The following is a 9,254-nucleotide window of genomic DNA, read 5'->3' on the forward strand; positions in this document are numbered from 1 at the left end:
TGTACAGAGGTTGTGTGATGGTCAACATGTTGTAGAGGTTGTGTGATGGTCAACATGTTGTACAGAGGTTGTGTGATGGTCAGCATGTTGTAGAGGTTGTGTGATGGTCAACATGTTGTAGAGGTTGTGTGATGGTCTGCATGTTGTACAGAGGTTGTGTGATGGTCTGCATGTTGTACAGAGGTTGTGTGATGGTCAACATGTTGTAGAGATTGTGTGATGGTCAACATGTTGTAGAGGTTGTGTGATGGTCAACATGTTGTAGAGGTTGTGTGATGGTCAACATGTTGTAGAGGTTGTGTGATGGTCAACATGTTGTAGAGGTTGTGTGATGGTCAACATGTTGTAGAGGTTGTGTGATGGTCAACATGTTGTAGAGGTTGTGTGATGGTCAACATGTTGTAGAGGTTGTGTGATGGTCAACATGTTGTAGAGGTTGTGTGATGGTCAACATGTTGTACAGAGGTTGTGTGATGGTCTGCATGTTGTACAGAGGTTGTGTGATGGTCTGCATGTTGTACAGAGGTTATGTGATGGTCTGCATGTTGTACAGAGGTTGTGTGATGGTCTGCATGTTGTACAGAGGTTGCGTGATGGTCAGCATGTTGTAGAGAGGTTGTGTGATGGTCAACATGTTGTAGAGGTTGTGTGATGGTTGTGTCCTGTCAACATGTTGTAGAGGTTGTGTGATGGTCAACATGTTGTAGAGGTTGTGTGATGGTTTTGTCCTGTCAACATGTTGTAGAGGTTGTGTGATGGTCAACATGTTGTAGAGGTTGTGTGATGGTCAACATGTTGTAGAGGTTGTGTGATGGTCAACATGTTGTAGAGGTTGTGTGATGGTCAACATGTTGTAGAGGTTGTGTGATGGTCAACATGTTGTAGAGGTTGTGTGATGGTCAACATGTTGTACAGAGGTTGTGTGATGGTCTGCATGTTGTACAGAGGTTGTGTGATGGTCTGCATGTTGTACAGAGGTTGTGTGATGGTCTGCATGTTGTACAGAGGTTGTGTGATGGTCTGCATGTTGTACAGAGGTTATGTGATGGTCTGCATGTTGTACAGAGGTTGTGTGATGGTCTGCATGTTGTACAGAGGTTGCGTGATGGTCAGCATGTTGTAGAGAGGTTGTGTGATGGTCAACATGTTGTAGAGGTTGTGTCCTGTCAACATGTTGTAGAGGTTGTGTGATGGTCAACATGGTCAACATGTTGTAGAGGTTGTGTGATGGTCAACATGTTGTAGGGGTTGTGTGATGGTCAACATGTTGTAGAGGTTGTGTGATGGTCTGCATGTTGTACAGAGGTTGTGTGATGGTCTGCATGTTGTACAGAGGTTGTGTGATGGTCTGCATGTTGTACAGAGGTTGTGTGATGGTCTGCATGTTGTACAGAGGTTGTGTGATGGTCTGCATGTTGTACAGAGGTTGTGTGATGGTCAGCATGTTGTAGAGAGGTTGTGTGATGGTTTTGTCCTGTCAACATGTTGTAGAGGTTGTGTGATGGTCAACATGTTGTAGAGGTTGTGTGATGGTCAACATGTTGTACAGAGGTTGTGTGATGGTTTTGTCCTGTCAACATGTTGTAGAGGTTGTGTGATGGTCAACATGTTGTAGAGAGGTTGTGTGATGGTCAACATGTTGTACAGAGGTTGTGTGATGGTTTTGTCCTGTCAGCATGTTGTAGAGAGGTTGTGTGATGGTCTGCATGTTGTACAGAGGTTGTGTGATGGTCAGCATGTTGTAGAGAGGTTGTGTGATGGTTTTGTCCTGTCAACATGTTGTAGAGGTTGTGTGATGGTCAACATGTTGTAGCAGTTGTGTGATGGTCAACATGTTGTAGAGAGGTTGTGTGATGGTCAACATGTTGTAGAGAGGTTGTGTGATGGTTTTGTCCAGTCAGCATGTTGTAGAGAGGTTGTGTGATGGTCTGCATGTTGTACAGAGGTCGTGTGATGGTCTGCATGTTGTACAGAGGTTGTGTGATGGTCTGCATGTTGTACAGAGGTTGTGTGATGGTTTTGTCCTGTCTGCATGTTGTAGAGGTTGTGTGATGGTCTGCATGTTGTACAGAGGTTGTGTGATGGTCAGCATGTTGTACAGAGGTTGTGTGATGGTCAGCATGTTGTAGAGAGGTTGTGTGATGGTTTTGTCCTGTCTGCATGTTGTACAGAGGTTGTGTGATGGTTTTGTCCTGTCAACATGTTGTAGAGGTTGTGTGATGGTCAACATGTTGTAGAGAGGTTGTGTGATGGTCAACATGTTGTACAGAGGTTGTGTGATGGTTTTGTCCTGTCAGCATGTTGTAGAGGTTGTGTGATGGTCAGCATGTTGTACAGAGGTTGTGTGATGGTCAACATGTTGTAGAGGTTGTGTGATGGTTGTGTCCTGTCAACATGTTGTACAGAGGTTGTGTGATGGTCAACATGTTGTAGAGGTTGTGTGATGGTCAGCATGTTGTAGAGGTTGTGTGATGGTCAACATGTTGTAGAGAGGTTGTGTGATGGTCTGCATGTTGTACAGAGGTTGTGTGATGGTCTGCATGTTGTACAGAGGTTGTGTGATGGTATGCATGTTGTACAGAGGTTGTGTGATGGTCTGCATGTTGTACAGAGGTTGTGTGATGGTCTGCATGTTGTACAGAGGTTGTGTGATGGTCTGCATGTTGTACAGAGGTTGTGTGATGGTCTGCATGTTGTACAGAGGTTGTGTGATGGTCTGCATGTTGTACAGAGGTTGTGTGATGGTCTGCATGTTGTACAGAGGTTGTGTGATGGTCTGCATGTTGTACAGAGGTTGTGTGATGGTCTGCATGTTGTACAGAGGTTGTGTGATGGTCTGCATGTTGTACAGAGGTTGTGTGATGGTCTGCATGTTGTACAGAGGTTGTGTGATGGTCTGCATGTTGTACAGAGGTTGTGTGATGGTCTGCATGTTGTACAGAGATTGTGTGATGGTCTGCATGTTGTACAGAGGTTGTGTGATGGTCTGCATGTTGTACAGAGGTTGTGTGATGGTCTGCATGTTGTACAGAGGTTGTGTGATGGTCTGCATGTTGTACAGAGGTTGTGTGATGGTCTGCATGTTGTACAGAGATTGTGTGATGGTCTGCATGTTGTACAGAGGTTGTGTGATGGTCTGCATGTTGTACAGAGGTTGTGTGATGGTCTGCATGTTTGTGTGATGGTTTTGTTCTGTTCTGTCAGCATGTTGTAGAGGTTGTGTGATGGTTTTGTCCTGTCAACATGTTGTAGAGGTTGTGTGATGGTCAACATGTTGTAGAGGTTGTGTGATGGTCAACATGTTGTAGAGGTTGTGTGATGGTCAACATGTTGTGTGATGGTCAACATGTTGTAGAGGTTGTGTGATGGTCAACATGTTGTAGAGGGTTGTGTGATGGTCAACATGTTGTACAGAGGTTGGTGATGGTCTGCATGTTGTACAGAGGTTGTGTGATGGTCTGCATGTTGTACAGAGGTTGTGTGATGGTCTGCATGTTGTACAGAGGTTGTGTGATGGTCTGCATGTTGTACAGAGGTTATGTGATGGTCTGCATGTTGTACAGAGGTTGTGTGATGGTCTGCATGTTGTACAGAGGTTGCGTGATGGTCAGCATGTTGTAGAGAGGTTGTGTGATGGTCAACATGTTGTAGAGGTTGTGTCCTGTCAACATGTTGTAGAGGTTGTGTGATGGTCAACATGTTGTAGAGGTTGTGTGATGGTCAACATGTTGTAGAGGTTGTGTGATGGTCAACATGTTGTTTTGTGATGGTCAACATGTTGTAGGGGTTGTGTGATGGTCAACATGTTGTAGAGGTTGTGTGATGGTCTGCATGTTGTACAGAGGTTGTGTGATGGTCTGCATGTTGTCAGAGGTTGTGTGATGGTCTGCATGTTGTACAGAGGTTGTGTGATGGTCTGCATGTTGTACAGAGGTTGTGTGATGGTCTGCATGTTGTACAGAGGTTGTGTGATGGTCAGCATGTTGTTTGTGTCCTGTCAACATGTTGTAGAGGTTGTGTGATGGTCAACATGTTGTAGAGGTTGTGTGATGGTCAACATGTTGTACAGAGGTTGTGTGATGGTTTTGTCCTGTCAACATGTTGTAGAGGTTGTGTGATGGTCAACATGTTGTAGAGAGGTTGTGTGATGGTCAACATGTTGTACAGAGGTTGTGTGATGGTTTTGTCCTGTCATGTTGTAGAGGTTGTGTGATGGTCTGCATGTTGTACAGAGGTTGTTGTGGTCAGCATGTTGTAGGTTGTGTGATGGTTTTGTCCTGTCAACATGTTGTAGAGGTTGTGTGATGGTCAACATGTTGTAGCAGTTGTGTGATGGTCAACATGTTGTAGAGTTGTGTGATGGTCAACATGTTGTAGAGAGGTTGTGTGATGGTTTTGTCCAGTCAGCATGTTGTAGAGAGGTTGTGTGATGGTCTGCATGTTGTACAGAGGTCGGTGATGGTCTGATGGTCAGAGGTTGTGTGATGGTCTGCATGTTGTACAGGTTGTGTGATGGTTTTGTCCTGTCTGCATGTTGTAGAGGTTGTGTGATGGTCTGCATGTTGTACAGAGGTTGTGTGATGGTCTGTTGTACAGAGGTGTTGATGGTCAGCATGTTGTAGAGTTGTGTGATGGTTTTGTCCTGTCTGCATGTTGTACAGAGGTTGTGTGATGGTTTGTCCTGTCAGCATGTTGTAGAGGTTGTGTGATGGTCAGCATGTTGTACAGAGGTTGTGTGATGGTCAACAGTTGTAGGTTGTGTGATGGTCTGTCAACATGTTGTACAGAGGTTGTGTGATGGTCATGTTGTAGAGGTGTGTGATGGTCAGCATGTTGTAGAGGTTGTGTGATGGTCAACATGTTGTAGAGAGGTGTGTGATGGTCTGCATGTTGTACAGAGGTTGTGTGATGGTCTGCATGTTGTACAGAGGTTGTGTGATGGTGTGTTGTACAGAGGTTGTGTGATGGTCTGCATGTTGTACAGAGGTTGTGTGATGGTCTGCATGTTGTACAGAGGTTGTGTGATGGTCTGCATGTTGTACAGAGGTTGTGTGATGGTCTGCATGTTGTACAGAGGTTGTGTGATGGTCTGCATGTTGATTGTGTGATGGTCTGCATGTTGTACAGAGGTTGTGTGATGGTCTGCATGTTGTACAGAGATTGTGTGATGGTCTGCATGTTGTACAGAGGTTGTGTGATGGTCTGCATGTTGTACAGAGGTTGTGTGATGGTCTGCATGTTGTACAGAGGTTGTGTGATGGTCTGCATGTTGTACAGAGGTTGTGTGATGGTCTGCATGTTGTACAGAGATTGTGTGATGGTCTGCATGTTGTACAGAGGTTGTGTGATGGTCTGCATGTTGTACAGAGGTTGTGTGATGGTCTGTTGTACAGAGGTTGTGTGATGGTCTGCATGTTGTACAGAGGTTGTGTGATGGTCTGCATGTTGTACAGAGATTGTGTGATGGTCTGCATGTTGTACAGAGGTTGTGTGATGGTCTGCATGTTGTACAGAGGTTGTGTGATGGTCTGCATGTTGTACAGAGGTTGTGTGATGGTTTTGTTCTGTTCTGTCAGCATGTTGTAGAGGTTGTGTGATGGTTTTGTCCTGTCAGCATGTTGTAGAGGTTGTGTGATGGTTTTGTCCTGTCAGCATGTTGTAGAGAGGTTGTGTGATGGTTTTGTCCTGTCAGCATGTTGTAGAGGTTGTGTGATGGTTTTGTCCTGTCAGCATGTTGTAGAGGTTGTGTGATGGTTTTGTCCTGTCAGCATGTTGTAGATAGGTTGTGTGATGGTCAGCATGTTGTGGTCAGAGGTTGTGTGATGGTCTGCATGTTGTACAGAGGTTGTTTCCTGTCTCCTGTTGTATACAGGTGTTCCTGCTCCTAGGGGCTGCTGGAGAGAGACACGACTCTGGTGATGAACGTAACAGGGAAACAGGGGGACCAGGTTGATGTTCTAGTAGAGAACATGGGACGAGTCAACTTTGGCAGCAAGATCAACGACTTCAAGGCAAGTCTTCTCCAACTTCAGTAGACAGACACGTGTTTTATATCTTGATCTGAATAAAATAGAGGTTTTAGCAGGTCAAGATTTATGCAAGTGAGGTGCGTTGGTCCCATAAAAGATCCACACTCCAATATCAAAAGAGAAACAATTCAGTTATGAGTTTACAACAGGAATATTCACGGAAATATTCGTCAAATGGATAGCCAAATCCCAGATCGGTTTGTGTTCTTGCCAAGCCAAACTTCTCGTGATAATGAGTAAAAAGGAGTTGGCATGATAGCACAAATAGTCTGGCACTCAGGCTAAGGAATGGACACACAGTCAAGCATCTGTAGACGAGCCCAGGGTCTTGAAATGACTGGGAGCCACAACTGGGAGCCAGTGGAGAGTTCAGAGCAAGGTGATAATCCTTAATGACAATGAGTTGGCAAAAGCACTAACAGTCTGGCACTCAGGCTAAGGAATGGACTTACAGTTGATTTGTCGGTCATGTCTGTGTTTTGCAGGGCCTGTTGAGTAACCTGATCCTTGGTAACGATGTGCTGACAGATTGGCAGATCTACCGTCTGGACATTGATGGAGCCATCGCCTCCGGATGGCCCCAGTCAGGCCAGCGACGCTCCCCGCCCAACCCAGTCAGAGGGCCCTCAGATGGGCCAGTCTTCTACCAGGGCACCCTGCCTCCAACGGTCTGGCCTGGGACACCTTTCTCCGGCTCAATGAATGGACCAAGGTGAGGACATAATCAATACTGAGTCTTTTACCATCTGGCTCACTAAGTACAGAAATAATAGTGTAGTACTTATCCAACATGGAGATCGATGAACACAATGGCTGAACAGGAGTCAAACAGACGTGTGTTCACCATGAGTTCCTTCTTGGGGTCAAATCCTCCACTGAGACCGTCCCCCTCTGCCTCTCCACTGCACCCAGGGACAGGTGTGGATCAACGGGGTGAACCTGGGCAGGTACTGGCCTAAGAGAGGTCCCCAGCAGACCCTGTACGTCCCGGGCCCCTGCTCAGCCCCACCCAGCCAAACAACATCACAGTCCTGGAGCTGGAGAGGGCCCCTTCTCCACCAGGGTCCTCTTCATGGACCGGCCCCAGCTCAACAGCACTGCTGGCAAGACATCACAGCTACAGACAACAGACAGACATGACACCACAGCCAGACAGACAGACATCACAGCTACAGACATCACAGCTACAGACCACAGACATGACAGACATGACACCACAGCCAGACAGACAGACAGACATCACAGCTACAGACAACAGACAGACAGACACAGACATTACAGACCAGAGACAGACATGACAGCTACATTACATTACATTTAAGTCATTTAGCAGACGCTCTATTCAGAGCGACCCCATAAAATTGGTGCATTCACAGACCACAGAGACATGACATCACAGCTACAGACCACAGACATGACATCACAGCTACAGGCCACAGACAGACAGACATGACATCACAGCTACAGGCCACAGACAGACAGACAGACATGACATCACAGCTACAGGCCACAGACAGACAGACAAGACAGACAGACATGACATCACAGCTACAGGCCACAGACAGACAGACATGACATCACAGCTACAGACCACAGACAGACATGACATCACAGCTAGACCACAGACAGACATGACATCACAGCTACAGACCACAGACAGACAGACAGACATCACAGCTACAGACAGAAGACATTACCTCAGAGAATCAGTTTCTTCATCGTTGACACACAGAGACGACAGACAGCCAATCAATCCCTCCGAATAAGTCTCTGTCCAACCACTTATCAGCAGCATGAGCTAATACACTCAATAATCGTCTATCAATCAATGTATGAGTGTAGCATATCCTGCATCAATTCACTGCAGCACTCAATCCCAGTTTCTACGGACTTCAGTCTAACAAATGAAACAACCTCTGAGCTTTCAGTTTCTGTTCTTCTGTCTCTGCTACATCTGCACATAGAATGATCTGTTTAAAGGCAACTTAAGGTTTGGTTTTCTGTGTTGAGCTCACACAGGTATGAATAAATAGATGACAGTATTATGGTAATCATTGTTTTGACATGATTTAATAACATGAGTTGCTGTGCTTCTGTCAGATACTATGTTTTGGCACGTTACTATATACCTATTTTATAAAAACACTGTGTACATGAATAAAGAGTTTCATCAATCACACGTACAGCTGAATTAATATGGTTTATTATTCCATTCCACACCAACAGTGATTTCATTTGACACCAGTTCACCCGGTTCAGACCTGGTTCAGACCTGGTTCAGACCCCAGCTCTGCCTCCTTTCCTGAAACGATCAGCTCCATTTAAAAGGCTTTCACGGTAAACGCTGCACATGTTCAAGGCTCAAATCGGAAAATGACCTTTCACATTTCCAACGGTGCTACAAGGCAGATCTTCTGAGTTAAACGGAATCGTAACAAAGCTGCTCGTCACCAGGTCCAGTTTTCATCGAAAGTTATCCATCTGGGATTTTGGCCTATTTGATGGGATTAAACGATAGAAATATAATGAATAGAACAGGAGTCCCCATTCATATGTTATATTAATTCTATTTCTGTGCATTTTAATCCTATCAGATGGGCAACATCAAGATCAGATTGACTGAGGTCTGGGGCTTGGTCCAGTTAGGTCTCTGGGTCCTGCGTGCTCTGTCCCCACCAACCAATAGATTAGTAGGCCTGAGGCTTCTATAGTGAAGTGGCAACAGTATGGTAGGTTGTGACGGTAGCAACATGCTAGTCAGTTTCCTGCCCTGCTCCTGTTAGCCACATTAGCCTTGCGGTGCTCCTGGACACAGCGAGGCAGAAGCTGAAGTCTAGGTATTGAAACGGGACCTTTCCACCAGGGACTCCCACACTGCCAACACCGCCTGGTAGAGGAGAGAACATGGGAGTTAGCTAGAAACACACTAGACACCTAGATGATACTGCATATGAGACAGACAAGACACTAGACCCTTAAATACCGTGCTTCTACACCTGCATTGCTTGCTGTTTGGGGTTTTAGGCTGGGTTTCTGTACTGCACTTTGAGATATCAGCTGATATAAGAAGGGCTTTATAAATACATTTGATTTAGATACTGTATACCACAGGACACTAGACTCCTAGATGATACTAGCTAGTACCACAGGACACTAGACTCCTAGATGATACTGGGTTCGATACCACAGGACACTAGACTCCTAGATGATATGTATACCACAGGA

At 45.5% G+C, this 9,254-nt stretch overlaps 1 pseudogene; it reads left to right on the forward strand.

Moving 5' to 3' along the window:
* LOC124028448 overlaps positions 1–7,169 on the forward strand; it is a 29,902-nt pseudogene extending 22,733 nt beyond the window's left edge.
* Positions 7,170–9,254: the final 2,085 nt, after the last annotated feature.

Source organism: Oncorhynchus gorbuscha, unplaced genomic scaffold (genome assembly GCF_021184085.1).
Source record: "Oncorhynchus gorbuscha isolate QuinsamMale2020 ecotype Even-year unplaced genomic scaffold, OgorEven_v1.0 Un_scaffold_4182, whole genome shotgun sequence".
NCBI lineage: Eukaryota > Metazoa > Chordata > Actinopteri > Salmoniformes > Salmonidae > Oncorhynchus > Oncorhynchus gorbuscha.